Here is an 18,276-nt window from a genome sequence, read left to right on the forward strand (position 1 = left end):
AACGTTTAACAAGTTCAAAGAAATAATGAGCTCATCTCGATTTTTGGCTCTTCTCGACTTTGGTCAACCATTCATATTGGAATGTGATGCATCAAGGGAAGGAATAGAGGTTGTCTTAAAGCAAAAGGGTCACCCTATCACATTCGAAAGTTGGAAGCTTCAGGACACAAAGAAGCTTTAATCCATATATGAGAAGGAGATGTTGGCTATCATGCATGATTTGGCAAATTTTAGACACTATTTGGTTGGAAATAGGTTCATAGTTAGGATAGACCACAACAACTTGTGTCATTTCTTGGGGCAAAAGGCTTTTAATGAGTGGAAACATAAATTGGTAAGAAAGATCCAAGCTTATGAATTTGATATTGAGTATGTGAAGGGAAAAAAGAATGTTGTGGCTGATGCACTTTCTAGGAAACCAACAACATGTGCCCTATGGAACTCACAAAAGATTGGAAGGCACACCTTGCAACAAAGTATGCCAAGAACCAGTTTACCTGTGCACTAATTGACGAGATCATCCTGGATGATAGGTGTAAAATAATTCATGGAGTCATTTATTATAAATACATGGTATATTTGGTTTCTGAATCTACAATCAGGAAAAATAATTTGAAGGCTACACATGATATTTCCTTGGTTGGGCATCAAGGATTCTTCAAGATATATCGAAAGATTCAGGGACAATTCTCTTGCAGAGGGATCAAGGAAGATGTGATGAAATACATCAGGGAATTCATGACAAGCCAACAAAATATGGTTTAGCATACACATCCTATATGTTTTCTCCAGCCCCTACCAATCCCAGAACAAAAATGCGAGAGCATCTTATGGATTTCACCAAAGGGTTACCCAAAGTGCAAGGGAAGGATTGCATCTACACAATGGTAGACAGCATGACTAAATTAACTTCGTGGCGACCAGCGGTCACAGCAGATTGCATCCTTTATCGGTATGAGATATTTGCCCCTGGGGGCATCGACGCGGTGCTAACACTGGGCGACTGAAATCGCTATCGAAACCAGCAGGAAATTTCTTTTGCAGGTGGCATTAGCCCTTAGTATATTTGAATAGCACGTGAATATACAGTTACAGTAACGCCTGGATGGCGATACCCAAATTATATGGTAGTGGACCATAACCTTTACAGCAATGCTCTGTTTAACCCGAATCCAAATCCTGACGGGTGGCCTCCTATGGAATTTTTTTACCGTCTAAGAAATCCTATATGTCCCGCCTGCGGAGATGTTGTTATATCAATAATGCATTTAACTTCAGCGAAAAAGAAGAGGTTTACCTGTTCGTCGCCGACCGGTACCTGCTAATCAACTATGCTCCGGGCACGACCGATGACCACATTATCAAGGGACCCCAGACTATTGGCCATGGCTTTCCCTACCTAAAAGATACTATTTTTGCAAGTGGTATTGACGCCGCCTTTACTGCTTCCGAAAAAAATGAGGCCTATATTTTCAGGAGTAATATCTACGCACTTATCAACTTTGATGAGGGCTACATTATTCAAGGACCCAAGCTCATCACTGATAGCTTCTACTCCTTTACCTCTTCCACCAAAAATGAGGCCTATCTATTCAGAGGTAATCAATACGCCCTTATCAATTTCGCACCCGGCACAACAGATGACTACATAATTCAAGGACCCAAAAATATTATTGACAGTTTTTACAGTCTCAAAGGTACGATTTTCGAGAATGGGTTGGATGCAGCATTTTCTTCTTCTCGAAAAAATGAGGCTTGTATATTTAAAGGTGACCCCTATGCTCTCATTAATTTTGGTCCTGGCAGCACAAAGGATTACATTATTCAAGGACCAAAGAAGATCACTGAAAGTTTCTACTCCTTGAAAGACATCTTAACAATGTATCCCTGTTCCTGTGGTTAAGCTATCCATTATCATGGGCCGTGCACTCTACTAGTAAGCTAAAATAAAGAACCGATTCCGTGGCTCCACGGAATGCATGGCCACTTATGTTTCCATCTACATCTACTTTTCGAATATATGCATATCGCAGGTTTCATCGATCTTACTTATTCTTCACAGTTATGCATATTGCAGGTTTCATCGATCTTAGTTATTCTTCACAGTTCAGTTGACAGTAATGTGTGATTTTCTTAGTGTTTGGTATTTTTAAAATAAAAATAAAATATTTTTTATTTAATTATATATATAGATATATAAAATTAAAAATATTGATTATTTCATTTTTATTATTTTTTATAGAGTAATTGTTATTATCACAATTAATATGTGTAATATGTGTAATTCATTCAATTTTCTATGTAAAATTAATATTTAATATTTACAAATATTTATAATAATAAAAAATTTCAATATGGATCATCAATAGAATATTTTAATATATAAAATTAAGTAATATTGACATATATTTAAAAAAAAACTATTAATGTAAGATCCCCTCCTTCAAGAGCTTTGGCATAAATGACAGAAATATGTACTCTAGTTCTTATTTGTAATTTCAACAGCTAAATGCACATCACACATACTATTTTCCACCAAAGAAAATAAACAGAAGAGACTATGCATGCCCTAACTGTAACAAAGGCCGTGTGGGCAACCAAGCCTTAAAAAATGTGGGTTACAAAACCCTGCTTCCACAGTCGGAATAGTGCACGACAGTATGCACACTCATAAATATTAATTATGTGAGAATCGACGAAAGAAAATGTTGGAAAAATCAAAAGCCAAAATCACAGACGAGAAGCCAAACCCTAGGTTAGGGTTACCCGTGCTCAAAAACCACTCTAAGCTATAGGTTAGTATGCCAACAATTTCTAACACCCCCTTAATTATGACCGTATGACTCAACATAACTCAAACATGACTCAACTTGACTCAATTATATCTGCCAGGCTTACAATAGAAATTGATTCAATCATCACCCGAACATGCCTGCTGGTCTATGTCTCAGCTAGGATTACAATGACTCAAGACTTTCACAATTTTTCATTTTCATTTTCTCTTCTTCCAAATTTTAAATTCTCAAAATTGCTTCATTCTCTGTTGCGGGTTCTTATTGTAGGCTCCATATTTTTTTACTTGCTGCTGCTGCTGTTGTAATTTTTCTTTGACTTTTTTTGAATTTGTGTTGAAACACAATCTGATCTTCTCTACTACACCTTCCTCTACAAATATTCGTTCAACCATGGACTGCTGCCAAAACATTACATCTTTAAATTGTCTTCTTTTCTCTTCTTCTTTTGCTTTACATTCTTGACTTTTTTTCTACCATATTTCTGAATAACATAATCTCATCTCTTATGGACTCCATTATAGAAAAATGGTTTCAATGCATTAATCTTTGTCTTTCATATCATTCTTTTCACTTTCATCATCAATTACTACTACTTTTTTCATGTAATCTACACACTGAAGATCATTATTCACCATTTCATTCAATTATTTTATTCCAGTTGTTACCTTAAGACTCACTTCAATTTGTTCTATTGGTTTCTGAATCCATTCTTCAATGAGTTTCAAATCTGCATCAAATTTATTAAGAACCTTGTTTTCAACTTTTTCGACCATGCTATTCGGAACACATGCATATTAAAAAACAATGTAAAATCCATCAACTACGGTTGGTTGCACCAATTCACATCTCACTTTGTATCATCATCCACATTTGTTTTGTCACAGTGGGATTCACCATCATTTGCATCATGCACATTACAATGGATTCCTTGAGCATTTATATGCTCTTGCTTTACTTCACATACAAAGGTTCTTGCTTCTCTCTCTACAATATTTGTTGCATATTCTTCATCCATATGCATGCTTGCATAATGAGTTTCAATTTTATGGTCTTGACAACCATCATCCACTTTTGAGTGGGATTCTCCAAGCTCTATTTTCCTCTTAGAGTCTTGCTCATCTACTCTCAGATCTGTGGTTGACTTTTTTGCTTGTGACATAACATGTTGTTGCATGTCACTCCCCCTTGCACCAAATTTTTGTTACAAGATCTTCCATGCTTCCAAGAACAAAGGACAAGGTACAGATACAGGCTGTGGAGTACACTGAAAAGACACAAGGCGGGAGGAGGCTTTGGATTGTCTAAATTCAACTCCCTGATGGGTTTATCATTTTTTTGTAAATGAACGTCAACGAAGATGGTGTTGGCTTCGTGGGGCCTGACCCAGGTTCAACGTTAGTTAGCAAAACAAATCCCTACACTACTGGCCCTTTTCGCATCAGCCCGCAGAGCGCAGATCGAAGTCTCACCCGAAGCAGTATGGGGGATGTTGGTACCAAGTTTCCGCACCCTGATATGGTCGTGATGTCGGTTTATACCCTCTGTTCCTAATTTCGCGTAGGTCACTAAGCTTTAGGGCTCTGACAGTCTATTGTTTATTCCGCTCTTTGGTACCTTCGCGAAGGTGTCCGATTGACCTTCGCGCAGCCTTAACCTGCAATCCAGGTACTTTCGCGCTGTTCTGACAGCGTATTGTATAGGTTCCCAAGTTATCTTAAGTGTTTTACTTATCTTACTAATCAACCACAGTTAGCGCCATGTAAACATATATTCTTACTTGTGTTCAATTAACCAATACAGTCACATACATTCGCGTATCACATGAACATTGTAAATTAAACCGAAAACGCAATATAACCAGAGGCATTAAAAAGAAATAAATACACATAATTTGCGGAATACTTCTCTTTATTGATATCTTTTGATTAATACAGACTCTATCTGCCTTGTGCACAGAGCTGCAAGGGTCCGCGCACTCAGCTGCGGACTTCCACCCTAGTCCTCTGTGCACTCAGCTGCAGAGCCTCTACTTACGCTAAGACCCGAAACACTTAGACTTCTCTCCCAAAACTCCTATTCTTTGCTATCCATTCTTACTTTTGACTCGCTACTCCAAAACTACTTAGAGCTTACTTACTTAGTTCCTTTTTATACAATCCCATGGTCTGCAGACCATGGGTGGATCTTTACAGCCGACTTTACATTTTAAAAAATAAGGGCGGACAACCCTTTATGACTCTTGATACCTTCGCACTCCGCGACCACAAAATGTGGAGAATTTACAACTTTATTACAAAATTGTCCCAAAACATGGGATTTTAGCCCCAAAACCGTCCTTGGGGGAACCCGTTCCCAAGAGGCCCCAAACACAAACTTGGTGACTAGTCCTCGAGTCACTTTGCGGGCATGGAGATCTTGGCGAGAAGACCTCCGAGCTCGACTTGTATGATGACAACCTCGGCAGTGCACTGTGCGGCCGCCTACTTCGCTTCGTCAACCATCTGCTCTGTCACTGCTCCTGAACGATCAGCCTGAAGCTTCTACTGAGTCGCTTGCAGATTAGCAAGCCTGCCTTCAATAGAGGTCGTGACTGAATAAGCCTCATCCAACTAGGGCTTCAAGCATGCCTTCAACACTGCCTCTTTGTGTTGCGTTGCATCTACCTATTCTTTCAGTGTTTTGGCCTCCTGCAGCTTCGCTAGTCTCTGTGTGAAAGCGACGGTGCGTGTTGTACCTTTTACTTCGTCATAGTGGTGCTGCAGTTCTCATGCCTCTGTCTCCAGCCACTGTACATTAGGGTCCTCCTGTAGGCTTGTTAGGACCTCAAACGACTGTTCAAACAACTGTGTGCAGTCTGCTACTGCACTGTCTACCATCGCTATCGCCTCGGTGACAGCGGTTGCACGCTGCTTCTTTACTTCTTGCGGAGTTGCAGGCTGGGCCTTCAACTGTAAATCTGCAATCTGTAGGTTCATCTCCAGCTAAACCTTAGCCAACTCTGTGCGAGTATCGCGCACCCCTGTAGCAAGCTTGTAGACCTGTTCATCTGCCTCCGCCTCCTCAGGAATGGCCAATTTGGGGACCATTCAGCAAGCTTCCCTCATGGCCTTAATCATGCGCGTATTTGTGTTAGTAAGTTCCACCATGGAAGTGAGGGCGGTGTTTCACTGTAGGGCCATCTGTTCATTATTAATATTCTTCTCACTGATCACCTACAATGCGCGGTGTTCGCGGGCCCTCAGCTTCACGATCACTCCTTTCCTTTGTCGCTCGAGGGCTTCCTTAAGTAATGTTTTGAAAGGATCTCCTGCCCCCTCATCTTTATTTTCTTCCGCCATGGGAGGTCATCGGGGTTTGTGAGGTTGGTCTTGCAAGGGTTCAACCAGATCGAGTCCTAACTCCTTATACCCTAACCTCGTTGGGGACATGTAAAGAAAAACAGAGAACGAGAAGACTGCTTTGATACCACTGATCTGAACTTAAACAAGAACGTAAAAAATTACATATATAGCCATAAATACAATGATGCAGTAGAAGTAACACTTCATTTCATTAATCTCAGAATATTAAAATATGCTTACAAAAGAAATGGAAATAAACTAGCTACATGCCTACATGAATGTTACAATGAGGCTCAAGGGCCTATTTATTATTGAACAACAAGAGAAAACCCTAAACAACCAAAACCCTTACCCCAGGAGAAGTAATGCCATGAGTTTGTGGGGCTTGTTCGGTTAGTTGGGCAACCAACTTCCCGGGGTCGTAACTTGGTCATATTATCTTTGTTTGGCGCGTATGATACCTTGTTGGAAATGTCTCCCTGAGTACTACAATATTTGCGTCAAACCCTTTCCTATGGTTTTTGGCCTGTAGAGGACCTCAAAAAAATGTCGTTTAGGGGGTCAAAACTGCTCCAGAAGTTTAGGACTCGAGAAAATGCTAATAGTAGTAAAAGCTGAAATAAACAAGGAAATAGATGAAACTGACTGAAGGTATAGGTGGAGTAGGCGGGTGGCCACCAATATCCACATGGATCATCTATAATCCATCTAAAAAGGGGAAAACACCAAAATTACCCATTGTTGGGCAAGTTTTCGAGCAGCTGGGCAAAAAATCCCAGAATTTGGGTTTTGAGTAAGATTTAATCAACCATTTATGAAGATGAAACCCCTCAAGGAAGCCTATAAATAGAGGAGGGTTGGATTCATTTTGAGCATCAAGGTGGATCAATTCAATTGTTCTTGAGCATTAGGTTTGAGGGTTTTAGTACCCCTTTACTTCTTGTCAATTTTGGAGGTGAAAGATTCCATCCTATTCGGTATCTCTATTCTTCTCTCTATTTTGGCACAAGTTTTATCTCGACAACAAGTTCTCGAGTTGATATACCTTGATTTTCCCGTGGATGTAGTGGTCACTCAGTGTCGAAGAACCACCCTTAAAAAAACATACTTAATCAATATTATAGTTCCATAATACCTTTATATGATTTATCTAGATAAAACAAGTTGATGGAACCATTGGACGAATGATGGAAGATGGAAGTGAATGACTCATATAAGGGAAACCCAAGATTATTATATTTTGTAGTTAAATATGTCAAATAATTATATATTGATAAAATATTCACTAAACAATTATCTATTTTAGTATCGTGACCCATGCTATTGGGATATTAGGAGATCGGGTCTCCCATGTCATGAGATCTATTATGAATATTATAATACCTCATTCAACTATACTTACACATTTTAGTACATTACATTAAATTTATGTCAATAGATTGGTGAGAATTTTAACACTGTATTTATGCTCCTATTTATTAGAAAACCAAACCCCTATGAACCGAAGATGGTTGGTATACATATCTAATTAGTATTATTTTTTGGGTATGGAATTTGTTTTGGCTTTCTCTGCTGACAACAATACCAATTTGGACATGGCAACCAATATTTCCTATGCTATTCGGTATTTAATGCTTCTAAGACAGTACCATACAGTACATATGCTAGGCCAACCAGGAAATCCGACTTCCCCTTTTCCAGTTATGGCCACTTCGTCTGTTGGATGTATGCATGCATGGGTCCATTTTGTACTCATGGATGGCAGATAATGATGAAAGGGCATGATTAATGCGATGGGAGGGTTTGGTTTAGTTTCAAATTCAAAATTTGAATGTTATTCATAACCATCTCCTGCTTCCCATTTGGTGAATCTATGGACGATGTTTCAAAAGTAACGATCATGGGTATTGCAGGTCACTGCTTTTCAGGGAGGCGGATTTTGCATCGGAGCCAATTTTCATCACGTCATTGTAGACGGGAATTCCTTTTCGCATTTCATGAGCAGTTGGGCAGAGTGTAGCAGAAATATTCCATTTCCAAGAGTTTTCACCACATGAGAACAGTCTTTCAGCGAGACAATGGAGATCACGCAATACCCAACCTTTATTTGAGGGCTGAAGAAGTTGTCACTGATTTGATTAGAGAGGCGCAAATTTTCAAGTTTGTCCCAGATAATTTGTTGCCCTTAAAATTTTCAGAAATCAATGCAAGTGCTGGTGATCACTCAGTGGAAAACATTGACATTAGTTTTGTCCAGAATTCTGTCAAAGATGAAACAAATCTGGAAATATCAACATTTCATTTCAGCGAAAAAATAATTCAAGGTTTGAAGGAACGATCAGGCTCTTCAACTTCATTTGTAGCAGTTTCCGCGCAGTTTTGGAGATGCGTAATGAAAGCTCAACAAGTTACAGAGAACAAGCCAGTTTATTTTAGAGTGCCTATTGACTTCACAGAGCCGGTAAAACTGCCATTGCCTCCAACATATTTTGGGAACTGCGTATGCAGCGATATTGTCGGGACTACGGCGAAGCAGTTATTGGCGCAGGATATTGTCTTTGTTGCGACTCTCATCCAAGAGCTCATCTCTTCCTATGCCACAGAGTTGCAGACTTCGTCGAATCTCGTCTTGGAAGCGAAAACATAGACCCAATTCTTGGAAATTTATGTAATGATTACATTGTAATGACATTCATGTCTCCGAAATTTCGTGTTTACGAGATAGACCACAGATGGGGAATGCCACTGAATGTACAGGCTGCTTCCTTGAAAGAAATTAGAAGGATGAAGTTGTTCCCCGGAAGAGAAGGGGGACAAAGTATTGATGTGTCCACAAAACTCACTCGCCATCTGATGGAAACTCTGAATAGTTACTCATGGTCGTCCCCGCGATTTATTGATGATGCTTCGTTCTTTATTAGTGTGCACCTCTTCTTTCTCGCTGCACATATGCCATGTTTACGACTAGTTGATTTGTCATGTGAATAAACAAGAATTTAGGTTGAAGGGAACTGCATCCTGAAATCGGAATTCAACACGTCTCTCCAATGGAATCTAAGGATTCTAGATTGAGATAATATTTATATATATTAAGTTGCTTTTCATTAATGTATCTTTCCTTTTAGCTTTAATAATTTGTTATGTGCTTCGTTCTTTATTTAGATTTTCCAAGAAGTTGATATCATAATTATTAGATATAATTCAATCTCACATACAACACGATTTGGTAGGAGTTATTTTTTCTTTAGGATGGTTAAAGTTGCAATTGGATTATTATCATCAAATGGAGCTTTGGAACAATTTTTGAGGTTGAAATGACCACGGACAAGTGAAACACTAAAGGAATTTGTTCTTGCATATATATCTAGATTACACACGCATAACGTTTTAAGAGCAAGGTCATACTTGATGACTATATGAGGGTGCAAAGGGTCAATAAATATTGTTGCGTAAAAAGTAAAATTTCATTAAAAAAAAATAATCGAGGTCATTTATATTGTTATTGAATTGAATATATCATGAAGTTCTCTATGAATTTAATAGAAGCTTTATGTTAAGAATTCTTTCCTACATTTAAAGTATACTTTATATAAATATGTTTGGACATATTTATATGAACATACAAAACAATAAAGGAAAACATAAAAGGATTTAAATAACATACTTAATCAATAAAGCCCCAAGGGATGGCTCAGTTTTTCAAGTTCCCATTGCTAAGTACTTCGCTTATTATGAGATCCCGGGGTCAAATCTCCCTGACGCCCTTGGGGTTAGGCCTTGCTAGTTTGGCCTATGGGTAGATCCTTTCGGGTTGATCTACCTTGATTTTCCCGTGGATGTAGTGGTCACTCAATATCTATGAACCACCCTTAAAAAAAACATACTTAATCAATATTATAGTTCCATAATACCTACATATGACTTATTTAGGTAAAACAAGTTGATGCAACCATTGGACCAATGATGGAAGATGGAAGTGAATGACTCATATCTTGGAAACCCAAGATTATTATATTTTGTAGTTACGTATGTCAAATAATTATATATTGATAAAATATTCACTAAACAATTATATATTTTAGTATCATGACCCATGCTATTGGGATATTAGGAGATCGGGTCTCCCGTGTCATGAGATCTATCGAGTGATGTAGCTGTTAGTAATTTTTCCTCATGCCCTTCAACTATCTATCATCTATTTCTCCTTAGCATGCTTCATGACATCTAAAATGTTTTTCATCAACCCACTGGAACTAATTCCTAACATTTGAAATTACTTTCATCTCTATTATAGGACATATCAGAATGTTGGCTCATTGGAATATCACAGATCCATGCACCTCAAAAATTTCTCTGGTACATTTCTGTCATAGCATAGATAGAATGTCAATTGATAGATACTCTTTTATATTAGTTAACATTACCAAATACTGAATTTTGGCATATTAAAAATTTAGAGGTTAAACACATTCATGAAACACATTACAAATTTTCTAATAAGAGTTGTCTCAGTAGGCAAACAATTTCAAACCCTGGTAGAAAGAAAATATTCCCTTTAACTAAATTTTTTTCCAAGGGATACCGTGATATCGAGTGTCGAGAGATCAGGGTATTAATTATCAGGGATTTCTTAATGCACTACTCTTAACAGAATCTCATCCTGATATAATATGTGGAACCTTGCTAATGGAACCTTGAAATATAGGAATTTCAAGAGATTGAGATATCTGGTGATGGGGTGTTCAAGTATCGATTGGTCGGGGCTTCAGAGTTTTAAGAGACTAGGAAAAACAACTTTGAATTAAAATAACTGATGTGTTTCTATCCTGAATCTAGCAAAAACGTTAAGCGATACACCTATTACTTGTCACTTAACATTTTGGGACTTGGGTGTTGAGTTGTCAAATTTTAAAATTTAAACATTAAACACAATTCAAATGACCCAACCCTATATTTGACCTTATCTGTAGAACCTTGCAACACTGGAAACCTTTGTCTAATCAATGACCTATGCTAGAATGCTCCTTCTACTTAGTTTCTTAAATCGACCTCAATATTACACAATAATGCATAAATTACTTAGAATTCAATCTATAGAGAAATAAATACACATGTGACCATGAGTTGGGAGATAGTCCAATCTTGTAATATCAAAGCATGTGAAGAACAAAGGATCTCACTCAGAATTGTACTATGTATTAACTCAAATAAAAACACATCAATCAAAGTGGGGCATACATTACTCAAAGGCATAAATACACTACATCATTACATATGTACATAGAATTTCTCTGTAATATTTGTCTACCATTAATATCTACTCCTCGTCCTTTTCGAGATTAAATTCACTGGTTTATCTTGACCACTCTCTTGGCCTAATTCAACATAGTTTTGGCCTTTGTTTGTCCTAGCCACACACTTCAATCCATTCCTGATGTCTTACATAAATAATTAGAATATGAATCTTCCATATTATAACAAATCTAACAAATCCATAACCTCTACAATTGATTACTGTAATAACTCTTAACTCTAACCTCTTATGGATCAAATTTATCTTCTAAATGTTATTTATACTCATACGAGGATCTCATCTTCTTACAAAGACTTCACCTTCTATAGTGATCCTAGCTTGTAATCTTAAATACCAAACCAACATTTAAACAACACTCACATTGTGGTTTGAATAAACACATTCCTAACCTTCTAATATAAATTACGATAACCCATTTCCTTTGGTAAAGGTTTATTCAACTTTATAGATGTCAATATTTGGCTTTTAGGAAATTCTTATGTACCATTGAGTAACCCTTACACAAACCCTCCAATGCTAATAGATTCCAATATGTCCATTGTTTGATAGTGGTGCTGCAGTTCTCACACCTCTGTCTCCAGCCGCTGTACATTAGGGTCCTCCTGCAGGCTCGTTAGGACCTCGAACGATTGTTCAAACAACTGTGTGCAGTCTGCTACTGCACTATCTACCGTCGCTATTGCCTCGATGACAGCGGTTGCACGCTGCTCCTTTACTTCTGGCGGAGTTGAAGGCTGGGCCTTCAACTGTAAATCTGCAATCTGTAGGTTCATCTCTAGCTGAACCTTAGCCAACTCTATGCGAGCATCGCGTACCCCTGTAGCAAGCTTGTAGATCTGTTCATCTGCCTCCGCCTCCTCAGGAATGGCCAATTTGGGGACCATTCGGCAAGCTTCCCTCACGGCCTTAATCATGCGCATATTTGTGTTAGTAAGTTCCACCATGGAAGCGAGGGCGGTGTCTCACTATAGGGCCATCTGTTCATTATTAATATTCTTCTCACTGATCACCTACAAAGCACGGTGTTCGTGGGCCCTCAGCTCCGTGATCACTCTGTTCCTTTGTCGCTTGAGGGCTTCCTCAAGTAATGTTTTGAAAGGATCTCCTGCCCCTCATCTTTATTTTCTTCCGCCATGGGAGGTCATCGGGGTTTGTGAGGTTGGTCTTGCAAGGGTTCAACTAGATCGAGTCCTAACTCCTTATACCCTACCCTCGTTGGGGACATGTAAAGAAAAACAGAGAACGAGAAGACTGCTTTGATACCACTGATCTGAAATTAAACAAGAACATAAAAAATTACATATATAGCCATAAATACAATGACGCAGTAGAAGTAACACTTCATTTCATTAATCTCAGAATATTAAAATATGCTTACAAAAGAAATGGAGATAAACTAGCTTGGGTGATGGTAGCTTATCTTTGAGAAGAGATGTGGTGGCTACATGCCTCTGAATGTTACAATGAGGCTCAAGGGCCTATTTATTATTGAACAACAAGAGAAAACCCTAAACAACCAAAACCCTTACCCCAGGAGAAGTAATGCCACGAGTTTGTGGGGCCCGTTGGGGTTAGTTGGGCAACCAACTTCCTGGGGTCGTAACTTGGTCATATTATCTTTGTTTGGCGCGTATGATACCTTGTTGGAAATGTCTCCCCGAGTACTACAATATTTGCGTCAAACCCTTTCCTATGGTTTTTGGCCTATAGAGGACCTCAAAAAAATGTCATTTAGGGGGTCAAAACTGCTCCAGAAGTTTAGGACCCGAGAAACTGCTGATAGTAGTAAATGCTGAAATAAACAAGGAAATAGATGAAATTGACTGAAGTTATAGGTGGAGTAGGTGGGTGGCCACCAATATCCACATGGATCATCTATAATCCATCTAAAAAGGGGAAAACACCAAAAATTACCCATTGTTGGGCAAGTTTTCGAGCAGCTGGGCAAAAAATCCCAGAATTGGGGTTTTGAGTAAGATTTAATCAACCATTTATGAAGATGAAACCCGTCAAGGAAACCTATAAATAGAGGAGGGTTGGATTCATTTTGAGCATCAAGGTGGATCAATTCAATTGTTCTTGAGCATTAGGTTTGAGGGTTTTAATACCCCTTTACTTCTTGTCAATTTCGGAGGTGAAAGATTCCATCCTATTTGGTATCTCTATTCTTCTCTCTATTTTGGCACAAGTTTTATCTCGACAACAAGTTCTCGAGTTGATCTACCTTGATTTTCCCGTGGATGTAGTGGTCACTCAGTGTCCATGAACCACCCTTAAAAAAACATACTTAATCAATATTATAGTTCCATAATACCTTTATATGATTTATCTAGATAAAACAAGTTGATGGAACCATTGGACGAATGATGGAAGATGGAAGTGAATGACTCATATAAGGGAAACCCAATATTATTATATTTTGTAGTTACATATGTCAAATAATTATATATTGATAAAATATTCACTAAACAATTATCTATTTTAGTATCGTGACCCATGCTATTGGGATATTAGGAGATCGGGTCTCCCATTTCATGAGATCTATTATGAATATTATAATACCTCATTCAACTATACTTACAAATTTTAGTACATTACATTAAATTTATGTCAATAGATTGGTGAGAATTTTAACATTGTATTTATGCTCCTATTTATTAGAAAACCAAACCCCTATGAACCGAAGATGGTTGGTATACATCTCTAATTAGTATTATTTTTTGGGTATGGAATTTGTTTTGGCTTTCTCTGCCGACAACAGTACCAATCTGGACATGGCAACCAATATTTCCTATGCTATTTGGTATTTAATGCTTCTAAGACAGTACCATACAGTACATATTCTAGGCCAACGAGGAAATCCGACTTCCCTTTTTCCGGTTATGGCCACTTCGTCTATTGGATGTATGCATGCATGGGTCCATTTTGTACTCGTGGATGGCGGATAACGATGAAAGGGCATGATTAATGCGATGGGAGGGTTTGGTTTAGTTTCAAATTCAAAATTTGAATGTTATTCATAACCATCTCCCGCTTCCCATTTGGTGAACATATGGATGATGTTTCAAAAGTAACGATCATGGGTATTGCAGGTCACCGATTTTCAGGGAGGCGGATTTTGCATTGGAGCCAATTTTCATCATGTCATTGCAGACGAGAATTCCTTTTCACATTTCATGAGTAGTTGGGCAGAGTGTAGCAGAGAAATTTCCATTTCCAAGAGTCCTCACCACATGAGAACAGTCTTTCAGCGAGACAATGGAGATCGCACAATACCCAACCTTTTACTGGCGTCAACTAGACCACACACTATAGGTATAAGATAGACCAAGAATTCATCGTTTACCAGGTTTAAGCAATTTTAGGTGAATCCGCTCCCACCTCTATATCTGTCCCTGTCTCTGCGGTGGTGGGTTAACCGTCGCACCCCTCCTTATGCCTTCTTCCTTCACTCGGTAAACTGGATATGCAACCTCTCTAACTTCGGCCTCTGTAGCCACCATAAGCTAACCTTGGGAAGGTGAGGGGCGTTGATGGAGTCCATTTACAGACAGATAACAATAAAGCAGGGATGAAGTGTAACAAACGACAGTGCTTATGCATAAGGAGAGAGATTTATGAACCATCTCGAATAAAAGTGAACAACATGCTCTTTTACGTCGAACTGCATGAAAAATATATGAAATGTGGCAGAGTCCTTTTGACAGATATAAGAAATGTGGCATTGTCTTTTTGAAGCGTGATATTATCATCTTCACATTTGTTCGTATTTACTTGCTTCGATTACAAAACTTTAAGGAATTTTATTTTATTTTTTTATTTCATAGATTTAAAAATAATGACTTAATTCAGAATTAACATAGCTTTTATTGTGAATTTGCCTGCCACTGGATTTTCTTGCTACTGGGATCAGCCAGTGGATTTTCCTGCTACTGGGATCAGCAAGTTTGAGATCTCCTAATCGCGTTGTGGGCTACCGGACGCCATAAAGAAAAGTGGTCGCACTAAGACGTGCGGGTTATCAGAGGCATTGACTTTAGCAAATGTGTCTGGGGTTTTGTCATCTCGAAACTCATCCCGAAACTGGCTACCTACCTTACTGACTTACTAAATACTTGTTCACATCCTTCTATGTGTTAAACTAGCATTTGAAGTAACTATGTTATATACAAGCATGTGGTTTGATGTTTTTTGCGTGCACTATCGGAAGTTCATTTGTCATTCACCTCTTATTTTCTCTCTTCACACTATGGGCAGGTAATCTTATGATGTTCTCACAATTCAGATTTATCATATAGGGTTTGAATGCTCGACCAAGACAGCCTTGAGCCAAAATAGTAAAAAAAAGGGTGCACAATGGTAACGGATCTAAGCATCATTAACGTTGCTGACAAGTGACTATCACTCAAATGCAGAGCCTTTTATTAAAAAAGAGACATCTTTTTGTGAGAAATCTTAGTATTTGCTCGAGTAAAAACGATTGATCCTGCACCGCAAAGTACTAGTGCTACCACATCTCTTTTCATCAATTCCAAAGCTATAATTAGTTTATTATCTGATTTCAGGCCCGACAGGGACTATCGCCGCTTGCGGATCTTGTTTTTAATGAAGTATGATGTTTTTTTAATATTTTGATCCTTCGCTTATTACACATGAATATTGGGTCATGACTTTAATAGATCTGGTTTGAACAACATTTTTTGATCATTGTACAATATCAGTAAGGGATTTGATCTGTCAATCTGGTAAGATTCTTGAGATACAACTAAAGTTGTAATATGTGTATTATATTTAGGATTCCCAGATGCTATGTGAGGGTTTGTGTGTGAGAAAAATCCAAGACCTTGCCTTTGTGAGTGTGCTTGCAAATGAGTCTAAACTTTTTTAATGATTTCTATTTTTTCTTTGTTGTCAATAGGGCTGTAGCAGGCACTTTTTCCTATTGGTGCCTCTCCCATTGGTGTCAGTGTTTCAAATATTACCTACCTTCGTAGATGAGTGCGTACTTGTTTTCTTTTAATTCATATTATTTTGGTAACAAACATATACAGAGGACAATCAATTGCAGTATGGTGAAAGTTTTCTGGCATAAGGGTTACTGCTTTGGGAAACTTCAGAAATTTACAAGTGGAAGAAGTTTTGATGCCCTACACAAATATTAGGAACAACAGATCGACAATTGCATTCTTGTAAGAATTTTTGTTTGCTTACACTTCTCAAATTAATTATTTTCATAGTTTCATTAAGATAAATCAAATATTGAAGCAGAATAACATATAACTAGGTATTAAAATGTTAAAATGAAAATATAAAAAGAAAAAGGAAAAACCTTCAAATTAAAAATATTAAAACACATAACAAAAGGGTTTTATAGGCTAGAAAAAAGGATGTATGTGGTTTATTCTTAAAAATATAACTAGCAATTTCCCCTAAAGGTGCAAAGATACACAGAAGTAATAGAAGGTTTGGGAAGATGGGGAAGATGGGGAATGGGTGAGTTTAATCAAGTCAATACAACTCAAATTGCTCCTTCAAAGAGGTAGACAAAAGATTTACTAGGCAGAGATCTCCCAGGGGAAGTTGGAGCCTCTCTTGAGTTCCCAAACGATGATCAGAGATCTCATCGACTTGCCCATGTCCAACTCTTCTCTTCTCGATGAAAGGAATGTTACAACATAAGCCATGTTGATTTAGGTAGGTGCGCTTGATATGAAGGTACTAAAAATTATTTTGACGGATTTTGATTACAATAATTACAAAGATGCCTACAGGGTTTCCATATTTTTATTCCTTTGACCTGTCTTTGCACCTTTAAAACAATTGTTAAATTTATTTTATTAGAAATAAGAGTTTTTATATTTAGTGAATTAATTTATTAAAATGATCTTCCTAATTTTTTATTCTTTTGATGTATCTCTGCACCTTTAAGTACAATTACTAATTTTATTATACAATGATTTAGTTTAATTAATATAATATATGATTAAATTAATATAAACTATTAATCAAATCTTTATATATATATATATATATATATATATATATATATATTTATTTATATATATTAATGGTCCTACCTACTATGTGATTTTGTGAGTAACATTGAAGTTTTTGGGTATGAAAATCGTTTTACCAAGTGATTTTGTCAATAACATTGAATTTTTGGGGTATGGAATTTGTTTTCTTCTGCGGACAACAGTACCGATCTGGACAGGTCTAGAAGTGATTGAAATTTTTGGTTATGGAATTTGTTTTCTTCTGCTGACAATAGTACCGATCTGGACATGTCTAGGAGTGATAGATGGACATGTGCAGAGTCTTAAAGCGTGGTCATCTTTTCACATGGACACACTTGCAATTTCAAATTTATTAGGTTGTTTAATACTTTTTATTTTAATTCTAATTATTATTTTAGAATTTCAGCATATTTTCATAATTGTGGGTTGTTTTTGAAGGGCTTGCATTTTAAAATGAAGTGTTTTTTGTTTTCACATTTTAATTTTAGTTATTATTTCAAAATTTGGGCATATTTTCATAATTGTTCTGATTGTTTTTGAAGAGTTTGCATTTTAAAATGAAATGCTTTTCTGTTTCCATTTTTCAGGAAGAAAAAAAATACATACTCTTTCTTCTCACATTTTTTTAACCTTTTCTAACACCCTGTTTCACAACTAATTAATAAAAATTAAACAAAAAAATTTAACTCTCCCAATATTTTTTCTTTTTCTCTATTTCCCTAATTCCTTATCCTAAAACTTATCCATAACAAAAACCTATATCTCTATGGCATCATAGAATTCATTTTTCTCGGTCCGAACTGACCACC

Source organism: Pinus tabuliformis, chromosome 4_2, assembly GCF_031772625.1.
Source record: "Pinus tabuliformis cultivar Carrire ecotype Pingquan chromosome 4_2, CPIR1, whole genome shotgun sequence".
Lineage (NCBI taxonomy): Eukaryota > Viridiplantae > Streptophyta > Pinopsida > Pinales > Pinaceae > Pinus > Pinus tabuliformis.